Source organism: Mizuhopecten yessoensis, unplaced genomic scaffold (assembly GCF_002113885.1).
Source record: "Mizuhopecten yessoensis strain PY_sf001 unplaced genomic scaffold, ASM211388v2 scaffold11159, whole genome shotgun sequence".
In the NCBI taxonomy this organism is placed as follows: Eukaryota; Metazoa; Mollusca; class Bivalvia; order Pectinida; family Pectinidae; genus Mizuhopecten; species Mizuhopecten yessoensis.
The window spans coordinates 847,983-865,622 of record NW_018408909.1 but is presented as its reverse complement, the minus strand read 5'-3'; positions in this window follow the sequence as shown (position 1 = coordinate 865,622).

The window sequence follows — 17,640 nt, the reverse complement described above, 5'->3', positions numbered from 1 at the left end:
CACTGTTATTAGCACATCATAATTAGCTATCATAACCAGTAAAAGGAGCTCATACTTGATGTAAAAGAGACCGTTTTCATGATCCAATCCACGGGCAGTTTTTCTGTTAACTTTTTAAACTTCTCACAACGCCTGAGGAGACAAAAACACTGCACATTTAAAAAAAACAACGATAACAAACTATGGCAATAAAAAGGTTAAGTCTACGATATACTGAGAAAAAAGGGAACAAGGGAATTTAAAGTATAATCGTGAACACGCGAGTCTTTCTAAACGCATTATAAACAAGTACATCATGTACACAACGGTATCATCATTGTCATATGGTCACGTTAGTATAACAAGTCTGTTAAGAGCTTGAAACATGAACACCAACCACAATTTTGTATTTCTTAAACTAGATGTTAAAACGACATTCGTCTAGTCGCATGACGAGTATGTAGTTGTGTAGCAGACAAAGTATTTTATATTTTGGTTCTTGTCGGCAAACATTATTACATTGCTTGCTTGCAAACAGAACTGTAATTGAAGCTCTCATGCTCAAGCCTGCATTCTGTGCTCAAACCAACTTCCTTGTAGCTCGCTTAAATCACGTGACTCGGTCACAAAGTCGAATTAGATTTAGATTGATATTTAGCTTGAGGCATCGACAAATTTTCTTCTGAATCATCTATCACTGAAAAAGAAAAATTAGGCTTGAAATCAGAATTTTAGTTTGAACAAGAAACGATGTCATTCTTCACGTTCTGTATATGTAAATATCGTGTTTGTTCATCTTTTGTCAACTGTCATCGATTTTGAGTTAGAATTGTAGTGTTGTCAACACTTTGGTATTCTCTATCTAGCTGTTTTGATATGAACACATCATTATCGGTATTGTGAACTGGAAACATCAGCATGGCCTTTGTCTTTGGGTTGTATGAGACGTTCGTTATTAGTTCATTCAACTTTACGAATTTTACATCGATATAACGTGCTGTATGCTGGTCAGTATACGGACACATTACAAACATAACACAACATCAAATTATATCTAGAGTATTGATATATACGATTTTACAATGATATAGCATCAGTTTAAATGACTTAAAACGAAGAGGCCAATTTCAATCAAAAACTGTTGGTTTTTTATTTAAACATATTTTATTGCCTTTAAAGCAACAGGATTGGGCACAAGTTGTACAACTTATTTTAAGGCCCTTTCCCTAAATTAAACATCTGTATATACTTACAAAATTCAAGATGGCATATACAATATATATAGAGAGAGAGAGAGAGAGAGAGAGAGATTTTAAATATGCATTTTTTCATAATGTGGACAATCTTTTCCGACACTGACGGCAGAAGTTGACACTATACACTTTCCTAAACGTTCTGCTTGTACTATTGTCCATCACTCCCTTGCCTTGGTTTGCTTCCTCCTTGTCGTTCCGTTCTTCCTTGAATATCCGTTTCTCTTGTGCCGTCAGCATCGGAAAGGATCGGTACAAAAACATTTGAACTTATATTACAACCTGATTTTTAACTATAGCACAGAGAGATAGAAAGAAGGGGAGGGAGCAGGGGAGGTTTAAATCTGTTAGAATCATGAATATATTGCTGAGTATGCATGAAGATTAATTCATTTTCCTGCTCAGATAATTTAGTATCTCAAAAATAGAGTAGATTAACGGTGAGAGGAATATATGCATTAAGTTCACGGAAGAGGGTTATTCTTTGTTCAGCATAAGTATTGCAGTTAAAAAGGAAATGGTAATTATCGTCATTAGGATAGCCACAGCGACAATTTTGATCAGCGACAAGATTAGATCTAAATAAGTGTTTTTTCAATGCACTTGCTTGATTTCTTAATCTTGTATGTAAGATATATTTTTTTCTTTCTCCATAGAAATAAAAGTTAGGTACCTGGGGTAAATCTGTGTTACGGATGTAATTTTTAAAAGCTGAAAATGATACATCGTGCCTGATATCTAAGGGTAATTGATTCCACTACCTTATTGTAGAGGGGGGAAACGATATATTAGATGATTCTAGTCTGTTATCAGGCAAATTATAGTTTGATGCATTGCGAAGATAGTGCTGAGAAATATTAGCAACAACATGAGGGAGTAGGGTGTTTAGATAGTTAGGAGTAAAATTGTTGTGTATCTTAAAGAACAAATGAAGCTTTCGACGAGAGCGTCGTTGGGATAAAGGTTCCCATCCCGTTTCATTATAAAGAGATTGTCTGCTGGTATAAGAAGGTAAACCAGTGGCTATACGGCCAGCCTCAAGTTGTATTTTTTTCTAACCTTTCTGCATCAGCAACGGAACAACCGTCCCAGAGTTCACAGCAATATTCTAAAACCGGAAGAATACAGGTTCTATATATTCTATTTAATGTACGTCTAGTAAGGATATATTTCAATTTACGAAGGACACCTAATTGTTTCGCTACATTTTTACTAATATGTTCTATGTGATAGCTAAATGGGACTCTGTTCCGTTTACTTTAAATACGTTTATTCAGCAATGAACACGGTCTGAAAAGACACACAAAGTAGTAGTAATTGCACAATGATAATTAGCGTGAATTACGTATAGAAACTAATCATAACATACAATCCTCTATCTCCCCCAAGTCTTTGGTACACGTAAGTAATAGGGTCACTCGTATTAGTCCTAGGAACAAAGACTGATATGAAATATGAGAATTATTAAGAAATGTCCGACTAATTGTCCTAAAATAAACAAAATGTAGCACTGAGTCTCCGTGAAAAGTCGCACAACAGATATAACACTTAGGAAATGTTCCAAGTAGAAACAAGTCAATTGTTCTTTGGCCATTTTATAATCTGAATGCCAAGCTGGTTTCTTTGTTGCACGACCAGAAGTCCGGATCGGTGCAGGGGACGGAACTACTGCTTGTGGCGTATGTGTCGAGATAGGTTGCATCGTTGCCGGGGGTGTGGTGATTTTGCTCACTGGGGTTGCAGGAGAATCAAACGCTAGATGACGTCGACTGAAGATGTCTCGAATACCAAATGGTGGTGAAGGGTGGTGGAGGACTCGTATCCTTACGGGGAGGGTTGCTTTCTTCACCGACGACGGTGTCTGGGGCGTTAGAAGCAGGAGACGTCGTACGATGGGAGAGTCCAATTTGATTGTCAATTGTGTAGCGCGCTGGTGGTGTACCGACTGGGATATACTTCCTGAGGAATTTCCTGTTGCGTAAAGTAACACGGCCAGATCCGTCAACCCGAACTACATATTGATCAAACTGGCGAACTTCGGTAATGATTCCAGTCTTGTCCCATTTAAGGGGGTGAGGACCAACTTGATTTTGGATGCGTACATGATCTCCAACTGCAAGAGGTAAGAGGCGTTTGGTGTGTTCAGACCAATGTTCACTTTCTCGCATGTGACGATTCTGTAAAGCCTCCTCGCGAGCTGCTAAAGTCTCCAGCAAAGTGTTGTGTGGAATGTACCGACCGGGTAGTATAGGAATCAAGTCTCGTATAGGACGACCGAACACGCACATAGCAGGGGATAGTTTTGTGTCCCTGTCAGGTGTGTTACGATACTGGAGAATAGTGCGTCGGTGTTTAAGTCGCTATTGGGACTGGTGTTGCCAGTGATCAGACGCTTCACTGTTTTGACTCCCACTTCAGCACGGCAGTTACTATGGGGAAAAGCTACAGATGACAGTGGCCTAGGCAGCTCGTGACGGGTTCCCGGTATACCGGCCTCTATCAGAGCGATTAACGCCTGCATGTTGTCATCGCTGGTAGTAGTGGTTCTAACGCGCTCCCAGGTGACGGATCGTAAATTGATCGCATCTAGTGTTGAAGAAGCTGATGCCACGACATGCTCCTCGACAAATGCTAGTCCTGATGAAGGCATGCGTAGACCACTCATTAGACCAAAGTGGGCGATGTCGACGGCAGAAAATGACAGTGCTGCAATGTCGTCCTCGAGCACAAGTTTCTCAGGCTCACCAATAGGATGTCGGGAGATACAATCCGCAGCACGATGTCGTATGCCAGGCACATGAAGCATTCGAAAGCGGTATCGTAGTGTTTTCTCCTTGAGGTTACGAAGTCTGTTGTTAGGAATGTTTTCCAGTGATCTATCGCCAAATAACTTCAACAATGGCTTATGATCAACAGCTATGATCAAGTTGTCGCACCCAAGAACGAAGTGGCGAGCTTTATCAAGGGTATCTGCTACTGCTATGGCCTCGCCCTCAACCGGCGCGTAACGCGTCTCTGCCGCATGTGTGAACCGACTACCCACGAGTGTAACTTTCCAACCATCACGGCAGCATAGCAGGCTTTCATTAGCACAAGCGCAGTGTTTTTGTAGCAACCAAAATCAAATGCCAGTCTTTGACCAGTCTGTCGCGAGACACGTCAATTTGCTTGGGTCGAAAATCCGTACACCCTGCTCAATCTCGTTGGCAATGACAATTTTAGATTCCTCAAAAAGTCGTTGGAGATCTTCAGTCCACTGAAACGGTTGATCTGGTTTGAGCAACTGACGGAAAGGAAGCATATTCTCAGTCATACTGAAGGCATACGACACCTGATTGACTGCACATCTGTGATGTTCCTGGGTGTCGGAAAATCCAGGATGGCGCGTAGGTATTTCTGTGAAGGCCGTACACTATCGTTGGTTATTTCAAACCCAGCGAATTCGAGTGTGTCCTCTGCAAATACAAATTTGTCAGGGTTCAGCGTTATACCGTTACGGCCGCATATGTCAAGCCACTGGACTGCCTGAAAGAAGCTTTCTTCAACAGTGTCTGACCATAAAAAAACATCGTCGACACATTTGGTTTTGTTGGGGATGTCCGAAACAAGCTCGTCATAGCGCCTGGTGTATCCGTCGCCCGATGCAATGTAGCCTTGGGGTGCAGTTTTGTAACGGTACCTCCCCCAAGGAGTAATGAACGTGGTCAAGTGTCTGTCCTCTTTGCAGATGGGTACACTGTGATAACCGTTCCATGCATCAAATAATGTCTTCTTCTTTCCATGTGGAATAGACCGGGCTTGGTGGAATGGCGAAGGGGTGTGATGAGTCTCGCGAGTGGCATGTGCATTTAAGGGTTGGAAGTCAACAGTGCGCCGAGGTGTACCATTCTTTTTCGCACAAATAACCATTCTATGGCACCAAGTGACAGGCTCACCAACCGGAACAGGTTCAATAACCCCCAAACGAACATCCTGGTCTAGTCCAGCCTTTACTGCACCCTGCCAGTGGATTGGAACGGGTACTGGTGTATGGTGAGCGACAGGTTTCGCGTTGGAGTCCACCATGAGCTTCAAGGGAGGTCCATTCATGAGTGGTAAAGTCTGGTGTTCACATGTGTTGAATGTGCTAGACTTGTAGTGGTCAAGAAGGTAACCTTTTAAGTGACCAACGTTTTCCGTTGTAGCAGGAAAAGGCAGTTTTGTCGGAGGCGGTGGTGGCAGTTGGCGTGTAGGACAATCGCATGCTTTGACTTGGTGATCCGGTAAGGAGAAAGTAGCATCGACATGTATGCTAGCTGAAGGGACTTGAGCTCCGACGGTTGGAAATGAATCGTGGATAATACCTAATGCAGCGCAGGCTTCGCGACTGAGGAAGAGCTTGTCTGTTGAGCTTGTGACATATGTCATCTGTCTGGTCTCCTTGGTGTTTCCTGCCTTGTCTTTACCAATCAAGCGAAGGATGGTCGCCCCAAGAATTTTGATACCACCGTATGTAGCCGTGTGCATCTGCATCGTTACAGGTATGAGTTCTGATTCTCGTAGACCAAGGCGGCGGATTACTTTCAAGCCAGCGAGGCAACTCTGACATCCCGTGTCAGCCATAGCCTGTATTGAGACGTTGCTGGTGTCTCGTGTTAGTCTGAAGCCTAGGGCGGCGTAGTCCTCAGCAGTAACTTTAGCCGTCACGTTCACGAATGGTTGAGGCTTGGAGCGTTGTTTCACCCAGGAATTCGTCAGTTCGTCATAGACATGGTGGTCGATGCAGATTGAGCGTTCGATGCCAGAATCACTAACGGTACAGTGGTGATGTTGTAGAGAATCATGAACAGAGCACAATGCGTCGAACAAAGCACTTCCGGAAAGTGTATCACGGTCTGTCACTTTGGGTTTGTCCTTGCTTCTACATACAATTTCAAAATGATGTTCGCGATGGCAATGCCCACATATGTGTCCATATGCTGTACACTCTGTTTTACGTATGCGAGCAAGGGCAGACTTGCCGTGTCCCTTTTTTCCGCAATATGCACATTGCTCTGCTTTGTTGGAGGTGTCTTTGGACGACGGTCTGTCAGCCTTGCTTTTCCGGTATGAGCTGCTGGCAGCCTCAACTGGATGAGAATCTGAAAGTCTAGAAGCTGAACGTTTACCGGCTTCCTTTGATTCGACAAATTGAAATACATCCTCAAGATTCATGTCCTGATTTTTGTGTCCTAGCAGATCAAGTTGTATTTCCGGATCGGCAATTCCCCGGGTGAGTACGTCACGCATGATAGCGTCAGTGTAATTGACGTCGGCTGTACATCCGGGGCACTTAATCACAAACTTGCATATACCGGCCTGTCCTTTAAGTCTAGCACCGTAACTCCGGACAGTTTCATCACGATCCTGTCGCATATTGTGTAGCGTCACTCTTGCAACCATAGTGTTTTCCTCACGTACTGCGAGCTTTTTAATTGCAGCTAAAACCTCATCCATGGTTTTGTCAGCGAGGCTACCACCGGCTGATCGTGTCAAGTCTTTCCGTAATGGCTCGTCACAGCATTCTAGTAGCAGGATTACTTTATCGCGTCCAGTGATTTTCGTGGCACTGACATAGTCCGACCACCGAGATTGGAAATATGTCCACTCCTCGCTAGATCCTGCGGCACTGAGCGTGGGTCGCTTGACTTTCTCAACTTTAGCAGCGTGTTCTCGTTTGGGTATGTGTACAGCGGAGTGAGCCGTGATGAGTTCCGCGACGATAGTGGCATCCAGGTCATCCGTGACATAGTCGCAGTCTGTGATAGGGCAGGCTACAGCTGGCATTGTGGTGATGTGGCAATGATGGAGTTCAGTATTCCGACCGTGTTCATAAATGGGACTCTGTTCCGTTTACTTTAAATATGTTTATTCGGCAATGAACACGGTCTGAAAAGACACACAAAGTAGTGGTAAATTGCACAATGATAATTAGCATGAATTACGTATAGAAACTAATCATAACATACAATCCTCTAATAGCTCCATATACAATTTGAGTCGATGAATACTCCTAGATGCTTATGGTAGTCTACAAATTCAATACTTACATCATTAAAATTTATTTCAATTATGTGATCCAGTTCAGTATAAGAAAAAAACATTGCCTCTGTTTTTGCAGGATTGAACTTAGCCAACCACTTATCAGCCCAAGATTGGATATTTAAAAGATCATTGTTAATTTTCTGTTCAATTACCTGTGGACATTTATCCGAGCACAAAAGAGAAGTATCATCCGCAAAAAGTTTCATNATTTTCGTGGCACTGACATAGTCCGACCACCGAGATTGGAAATATGTCCACTCCTCGCTAGATCCTGCGGCACTGAGCGTGGGTCGCTTGACTTTCTCAACTTTAGCAGCGTGTTCTCGTTTGGGTATGTGTACAGCGGAGTGAGCCGTGATGAGTTCCGCGACGATAGTGGCATCCAGGTCATCCGTGACATAGTCGCAGTCTGTGATAGGGCAGGCTACAGCTGGCATTGTGGTGATGTGGCAATGATGGAGTTCAGTATTCCGACCGTGTTCATAAATGGGACTCTGTTCCGTTTACTTTAAATATGTTTATTCGGCAATGAACACGGTCTGAAAAGACACACAAAGTAGTGGTAAATTGCACAATGATAATTAGCATGAATTACGTATAGAAACTAATCATAACATACAATCCTCTAATAGCTCCATATACAATTTGAGTCGATGAATACTCCTAGATGCTTATGGTAGTCTACAAATTCAATACTTACATCATTAAAATTTATTTCAATTATGTGATCCAGTTCAGTATAAGAAAAAAACATTGCCTCTGTTTTTGCAGGATTGAACTTAGCCAACCACTTATCAGCCCAAGATTGGATATTTAAAAGATCATTGTTAATTTTCTGTTCAATTACCTGTGGACATTTATCCGAGCACAAAAGAGAAGTATCATCCGCAAAAAGTTTCATTAGGCTCTCTATATTGTCCGTTATATCATTAATATATATAATGAACAAGAGAGGACCAAGAACTGAGCCCTGTTGCACCCCAGCGTTTGTAGATTTGCTACATCCATAAAATAACTGCTGTTTTCTACCAGATACATAATCCATTAAACAGTCCAATCATTTCCAACCCCCTATGCCACACTATATCGAATACTTCGGAAATATCACAGAAAACTAGGCACTGTCGGTCTTCCCTATCCGTACTTCTACCACGTGAGATGAACCTTAGACACACACATGGGACTGCGTCTTTAACATTTAGTAATAGATACAGCTGCAGCATACATCTGTTTCCTCGTTACGTGGAATATTATGGGAAGTAATATGCACTATATATAGCACTCCTTATCTTGCCTTTATAAATGTATTTGATGCTGTAGTTAAAGTGACATTATGTGGACATATGGTGATGATGATGATGATAGATATCAAAAGAATCTGGTTGGGTAAAGACACTTTGAAACCAGAGTAGGTTCTTTGCCAGTGTCTAACATGTACAGAACTGTAATCAGTTATGTATCTATCCTAAACGGTAAAATGAGTTCACAATTGAACATATCAATGTCATATCTAACAACACTGAATATCAAGAAACGCAACATTGCCCCAACCATCTTTTTGAGGGGTTGGCATCCACTACATAAATCTTATGTTTAATTTCCTTTAAAGATGACCTACCGTGGGGCTGAAATTGATGGTGACCTTACTGTCTTTGAGGGAACATGTTGAGCTTTAAAGCCATACTATTTGCCACATATCGATTTTACCATTTACATTTATATAGCTACACAAGCAGATAATAAAATGTACACGATTATATACAAGACGCTGGGGAACAAGAGCCTGAAGCGAACTAGTAAAATTGCGTATAGATTATAACAGGTTCATTTCCAATTTCATATTTCCGTAGTAAGAATGGTTTATTCCAATAACAACTAATGTGAAGAGCCTTTGATCAGAGGCAGAGATAGAGTAATCATTATGTCGTGTTGTTTATCTGCTTCCAAGAATACATAATTATAGATATGTTTTTAGCGTGCACGTCAATCAGTGCAGGCAGGTACAAGCTGCTTAGAAAAACAACGCTTGGTCAACGTTATTAGGAATCGAATAAAACAATTAATCATTCTCGCATCAAGTAGAACTACCACACACTCCCTCGGAAAAACCTGAATTGGATGTTTGAATTTCTTCATCCGGGAGTTTTTCTCAAATCTGTAAATGACCTGGAGATGATGTGTCTCCCGTCTGTTAATAGGTAAATGACCTGGAGATAAAACCATACCTGGAGGGTCTAGATGATAAGTCTCCCGTCTGTTAATAAGTAAATGACCTGGAGATAAAACCATACCTGAAGGCTCTAGATGATGTGTCTCCTGTCGGTCAAAAAGTACATGACCTGGAATTAAAACAATACCTGAAGGCTCTAGATGATGTGTCTCCAGTCTGTCAATAAGTTAATGACCTGGAGATAAAACCATACCTGAAGGCTTTAGATGATGAGTCTCCCGTCTGTCAATAAGAAAATGACCTGGAGATAAAACCATACCTGAAGGTTCTAGATGATGAGTCTCCCGTCTGTTAATAAGTTAATGACTTGGAGATAAAACCATACCTGAAGGCTCTAGACGATGAGTCTCCCGTCTGTCAATAAGTAAATTACCTGGAGATAAAACCATACCTGAAGGTTCTAGATGATGAGTCTCCCGTCTGTTAATAAGTTAATGACCTAGAGATAAAACCATACCTGAAGGCTCTAGACGATGAGTCTCCCGTCTGTCAATAAGTAAATAACCTGGAGATAAAACCATACCTGAAGGCTTTAGATGATGAGTCTCCCGTCTGTCAATAAGTAACTGACCTGGAGATAAAACCATACCTGAAGGCTTTAGATGATGAGTCTCCCGTCTGTCAATAAGTAAATAACCTGGAGATAAAACCATACCTGAAGGCTTTAGATGATGAGTCTCCCGTCTGTCAATAAGTAAATTACCTGGAGATAAAACCATACCTGAAGGCTTTAGATGATGAGTCTCCCGTCTGTCAATAAGAAAATGAACTGGAGATAAAACCATACCTGAAGGCTCTAGACGATGAGTCTCCCGTCTGTCAATAAGTAAATTACCTGGAGATAAAACCATACCTGAAGGTTCTAGATGATGAGTCTCCCGTCTGTTAATAAGTTAATGACCTAGAGATAAAACCATACCTGAAGGCTCTAGACGATGAGTCTCCCGTCTGTCAATAAGTAAATTACCTGGAGATAAAACCATACCTGAAGGCTTTAGATGATGAGTCTCCCGTCTGTCAATAAGCAAAGGACCTGGAGATAAAACCATACCTGAAGGCTTTAGATGATGAGTCTCCCGTCTGTCAATAAGCAAAGGACCTGGAGATAAAACCATACCTGAAGGCCCTAGATGATGAGTCTCCCGTCTGTCAATAAGAAAATGACCTGGAGATAAAACCATACCTGAGGGCTCTAGATGATGAGTCTCCCGTCTGTCAATAAGCAAAGGACCTGGAGATAAAACCATACCTGAAGGCTTTAGATGATGAGTCTCCCGTCTGTCAATAAGCAAAGGACCTGGAGATAAAACCATACCTGAAGGCCCTAGATGATGAGTCTCCCGTCTGTCAATAGGTAAATGACCTGGAGATAAAACCATTCCTGGAGGGTCTAGATGATAAGCCTCCCGTCTGTTAATAAGTAAATGACCTGGAGACAAAACCATACCTGAAGGCTCTAGATGATGCGTCTCCCGTCTGTTAATAAGTTAATGACCTAGAGATAAAACCATACCTGAAGGCTCTAGACGATGAGTCTCCCGTCTGTCAATAAGTAAATGACCTGGGGATAAAACCATACCTGAAGGCTCTAGATGATAAGTCTCCCGTCTGTCAATAAGTAAATGACATGGAGATAAAACCATACCTGAAGGCTCTAGACGATGAGTCTCCCGTCTGTCAATAAGTAAATAACCTGGAGATAAAACCATACCTGAAGGCTTTAGATGATGAGTCTCCCGTCTGTCAATAAGTAAACGACCTGGAGATAAAACCATACCTGAAGGCTTTAGATGATGAGTCTCCCGTCTGTCAATAAGAAAATGACCTGGAGATAAAACCATACCTGAAGGCTCTAGATGATGAATCTCTCGTCTGCTAATAACTAAGAGATAACACTATACCCAGTGGGTAGAGATAATTTACATTTTAGTTTGTATCATGTCTTGTGCTTGAATACAGTCACTATATCGCTGTAGTCGGCATAATAAATATGCGAGTCGATTTTACGGTAGAATTGAAAACAAATCAATCAGAGAATACATAAATGTTAAAAAAAACGTAATTCGAACTCCAAATCGATAAAAATTGGGCAAACGACTATTGTCCATTGTCTTCATCAACTTGCATCTTTGGAAACCTTGTGCTGCATGTTTGTCCGTCATCAGTCGGCATCTGTCACGCACTGGTGGTGCCCGTTGTGTTTGGAAGACAGCATTTTTTCAAAACGATTCTAATGACCACGAGTGAAGATAGAAACAGACAACAGATAGATATGGTAAGTATCTGATTGTCATTTCACTTGTTTTGATGACTTTCAAGACCAGAAGGTGTCAAAATCTTCATCCTATACACGGTGGCCGCAGCCTATCCGTGTAGGATCTATTATACGCTCCTAGTGATGCTTCTGAAGGTTTCTCCATGTTTTGCGTAATGTTTATTTGACTTCTTGACTCGACGTGGCCCGTTTTGAAATTGTCTGACCATTCTGCTCCATGGTAAAAGTACTAGTGTTGTCACCAACCAACTGGTAGCATATCGTATGGAAGTTGAAGGCGCCTGCACTTTTCTTCATCTCATTTATTAAACAATTCGTTGACTGAACGATCATGTGCAAACTCTAAAACATTCTACTGTTCATCTTGAAATTCACTGGTGGCATCGCACATTGTTGGTAGACCTAATAGTGAATGATCCGTCGGCGGTATTCCCCGCTAAAGTCTGGACATGCAGTAACTGACGATCAAGACAGTATCCATAATGCAAAGCTACAAGAGCTTTTCATGAAAGGACCTATGTAAATATCGACAGAATCCTACTGTCATTTGGAACGTAATTTTCAAAATATTGTTGGATTCTGTGAAAGACGTCTCTAGAAAATGGGTAAAACGATAATATTCTGAATCAGTTTCACTTTCAGAGTGGGTCATATTTATCAGGCACTCGCACTTAATGATCTACATGATAGCTACCTAGTCGTGTTTGCAGACAAGGCATCTCACAACTTTATCTTTATCTTCACTATTGCATTGTCTCCTTGCAAAAAGAAACTAAGATTCCGATACTTAACAAGAATCATTAAAATCAACGTTTGATCGCTGCCACTTCAAGTTACTTAACCAAGTACTTCTCAGTACCATTAAATCAAGGTTACAGGCGTTAGGTGACACACGCTTTAGAAGTGGCATTAACGGTATGTGGATTTTGGATCTCGAACATCATCTCCTCAAACATGTTTCTTTTATCAAAACTTTGGACTTTTTGACTGTTTATATCAACGCAATCGTTCTCTTATTATGGAAGCTTTCTTTCCCAAGAAAAGGCGAATGGTGATATAAACATATGGTTGTAAAGTATTTTGGAGCATATTTTGTACAAAGCACAAACATGGCCGCAATGAAAAATGCCAAGGATGAAATTGCAAGAATGGTAAAGTTTCAGGTTGAAAATATCTTGGATAAATTCGATGGAAAGATTTTCCATCAGACTATGCGCTTCTTTGTTTATTTCTATGAGTCTGAATTTATTGATGAGCTTATCAGGACTTGTAACAAAAAGCTACAATGACCTTCAATTTCATACAGAGATACATCGACGATGTCTTCAAAAATATATATATATATATATATATATATTGACCACGTCTATCGCATATACCCTCCTACGCCTGAAATTGAAGATTCTTCAGCCGCTTTCCTCAATCTTAACTTACAACATTACCAACAATGGCGGCTCATCGTACCACTAAGATGAACGATAAGCGGGACGATTTTGATTTTCTTATCTTTAACCTTCCCTTTCTTGATAATAACCTGCCTGCGTCCCCAATCTACAGTGTTGGCATATTGCTGTTGATTCAGTATTCAATAGCTCGGAAAATAAATGAAAGAAATAGGAACACTCTCATTGTCACCTCTTAATCGAATCAAATTGGTGTAACAGTCTTGATGACGGTCAGTTTCTGTAGGGGGAGATAAATGGCATTCTCAGTAGTGGTGAGAAGGCGGTACAGAGCTGGTTCTCATATATACAAATATAATACCTAGACATATTATGTTTACATGGATGTATATTGTATTGTACTGTATATATGTTGTAAGTGATAAGTCGGACGACTTAAAGTAGTAATAAACTTGTAAACATATATAACATAGACTACATAGTACTTCATGTAGTCATCTATTAGTAGTCTAAACAAACAATCATATGTCTAATTGAGTATGTCCGTTTTTCTCACTCTATCTCTTCCTTCCCTTATCGTTTTTAAGATTGAGAGACAGGTATCTCTGTGGTACCTTGTGTCCATAGATCCGACTTTATATGACATTGGCTGTTGCGTGGACGTTAAACCCCAAACAAACAAAATATCTCAAGAAAATCTTTAAAACATTTGTTTCCTTCGTCGCTCCTGTTATAGAAACAAAACCCGATCTTGTTTACCCTGGACTTTTGTCATTGTGTTGGTTATACCATTCTGGTTCCCCTTAAATCTAGCAGTTGAATGGTATGTAATTTTCCCTAAGCTGTAGTGTACAGATCAGCTTTCTCTGTAGTAAAAGTAGAGTAGATCTACCGTCGGGTATGGAACCATAAACATATTACTGCTATGGTTACTCTGTGTTCATTTCATTGACAACGTTGATTATTCCAATTCAATCTGAGATAATTTGATAGAATATCTGTCTCTTCGTAAATGTGTTATTATGTCTTTTACTATGAACGAACGAATGAAGGAAGAATCAAACAGGCTTATCAAAGGTCTATTTCTGATGGTAGAAGTTTATATCACGATTTTCACTTTATATATGCTACAGAACGGAGAGAGGTAAACTACATGTCAACATACTAAAGCATGGGTGAAGTGCGGTCAACTGAAGTCATCAATGTAATGGCAGACTTGACCAATCCATTGGAACCACTATGGAAATAGGATGGTCAGATCTATTGTCGCCGAGAACAAACTGAATTTCCGTTATAATCTATATAAAATCATATTACAGTACATCATTAACTAAATTGACGAAGGGGACTTGCAGAGATGTCTAATGAATCGATATGATTACAGCATCTGTACAGTACATACTGTTAACGAATTCATTAGGAGAAAATCAAATATAGTATGTTACAATATACACTGACCTACATGTATGTCCACTTAATGAGATGCTACAATGTCTAATAAATAGATAATTTGTATAAAAGTACATGTTGTGAACTGCATGGCTGTCTTCTCTTAATTAACAATCTCCTTGGGGAAACGACAGGACAATAAGAAAAATAAAGAGTTATTTGACAAATGAAGACGTTTCATTTTGCTCTTACTGTTTTACTGTATTATGTCTTTCATGTGCATCTCCATGCACTTTATAAATCGCAGATATAATACAGTGAAAACCTTCGTGCAAATGTAACGCATTCTTTTGTCAATTAGTTTTTTGTTATACTTACTTGCAATTCGTCAAGTTTGACATATATAAGATATATATTTGTTTTGTTCACAAACGGAGTGTTTAAAAACTAATTTGCATGAAACGTTCGTGATCAAATACACACACCCTTTTCGGGGTCTGAGAAGAGGAAGCAAAGTCGGAAAAAATGGCCAAAATTTATTTTCAATACATTGTTTATTAAAAATATTGTACTTATGGTATATGTCTGCTCACCAATGTATTGTAAAACATAAGGAAATAACCAGTCTGAATCTGGCCTTTATTCGTCAGATCACCTCTAAATTGTTCTGGATTTTTTTTTATAAGGACGTACAAATGAAAGGGGTCATTGGGCAATTCATTAACAATTTAGTATCGTTAAATTCATCATGAATAATACTAATATAGTCTATATTTTCTACCGGATACCATATAATTAAGCACTGAACATTACTGAGTTGATATGGCATTTATAGTATGAATGACACGGCTTTATATACTTAGCGGGTCAATGTAACTAATTCGTGCCAGCTCGATAGGCTATCATACCAGCAAGCTTACAGGCCAAATACCATTTTACTAAACCTTAAAAAGTTTGATAGAATTCGCTCGAACCTTTTTAGTTCACTTAAATCCTATGTCCCAAAAAGGGGTCAAGGTAATTCATTTGAGCAACCATCAGTAAATTTGAAAGTCACTCAAACCATATAAAATATCATGAATAAACACCATACAAACTTTTTTTAAACTTTTTAATACCTTTGATTCATGTACTAAAAAGCTGGTCACTATAGATACTTTATTTGATATTTGAACAATACTTTATTTGAACAAATGATAGCACTCCACCCAGAGACTAGTCCGAATTATTCTGACGTTTTATCAACTTTTTTCATATCGGTCTGTCGTCGATAATCAACGACAGACCGATAGGAAAAAAGTTGATAAAACGTCAGAATAATTCGGACTACCCAGAGACCAGAGACGTACAGTAGTATAATTATATAGAACATGTAATGGGATTTTATTGAAGTAGAAGCCTCAAAATAACGTAATTATTTCAGCTAGCAACGTTTCTAAAAGAACTGGAATGAATACAAAAAAAGCTAGAAACCAAGCTTTGAAACAAATTAGAGCATCAAAATACAATTATGAAAGGAACATGGCCATGGACACCAAATCAAATAGTAAGACATTCTGGAAATACATTAGGTCAAAGACCAAGACTAAAAGTACAATAGGAAATAGCAAAGACGCCAATGGTGACTTGACATCTAACAATAGAGACAAAGTTGAGATCATGAACAACTACTTCACAAGTGTTTTCACTGTCGAAACAAATGAACCACTGCCAGTGTTCAATAGAAGAAACTATCTAGCCGGAACCAATCAACGATATTGACATCACGGAAAACAAGATACTATCGGCAATAAGGCTACTAAATCCTACCAAGTCAGGAGGTCCCGACCTATTCCATCCAAAACTACTATTAGAGTCGGCTAACGAGCGTGTCACACCAATTTATCATCTTCTTAAAAAATCTTTAAATGATGGTAAACTACCCCAGGATTGGAAAAATGCCATTGTGGCCCCCATACATAAATCTGGATCAAAAACCAGCCCAGAAAACTACAGACCAATCAGTTTAACATCAGTTCTTGGAAAATTAATGCAAAGAATTATCAAGGATGCCATTGTGCGTCATATGGACACCAACAATCTTTTCTCCAAGTGTCAACATGGATTCACCAAGGGAAAATCTTGTGTTACCCAGCTGCTAGAGGTTCCATTGAAGATTGATCAGAACAAATAAACAATCGACAACAGATGGATGTTATATACCTTGACTTTAACAAGGCATTTGACACTGTCCCTAACAAACGGTACTGCTGTTTAAATTAGAACATTATGGGATCCAGGGGAAGCTACTCCAATGTTCTAAGCGGGATGAAGCAAAAGGTGGTGATCAATGGTGAAATATCCAATACCAGGAATGTAACCAGTGGTGTCCCACAAGGGAGTGTCCTAGGACCACTTTCGTTCTTGATATTTGTCAACGATATGCCGGAAGTCGTACAATCCATAATTAAATTATTTGCTGATGATACAAAGTTATACTCCGGAATTTCGGATGACGATGATAGGAATACTCTTCAGGACGATATCCACAGATTATGTGACCGGACAAAAGTTTGGAACATGAAACTAAATGGAAAAAAATGTAAACACACGTCAGTAGGTAATCAAACCAGGGACTCGGCTTACACAACAAAAAATGGACAAATTGAAGTAACCATTGATAAAGTGATCAAAGAAAAGGTTTGGGAGTAGTATTTGACCATCAACTAAATTTTACTGACCATGTCAACGAGTGTGTTTCCAAAGCCAACAGAATCCTCGGACTAATATTTCGGACATTCACATTTATAAACAAAGACATTTTTATCCAACTGTTTAAAAGTGTAATGCGGCCACACTTGGAATGTTTAAAAAATATCAAATTGCCATTGAAAATGTCCAACGCAGGACATTCTAAAAAAAGACAATCCTACAGCAAAAGACTTTGTACGCTGGGCCTCCCCAGTTTAGAATATAGAAGATTGAGAGGAGATGTCATACAAATCTTTAAAATCATGTATGACATTGACATTTTGGACAAGGACAAAATTATTAAAATAGCAACATTGG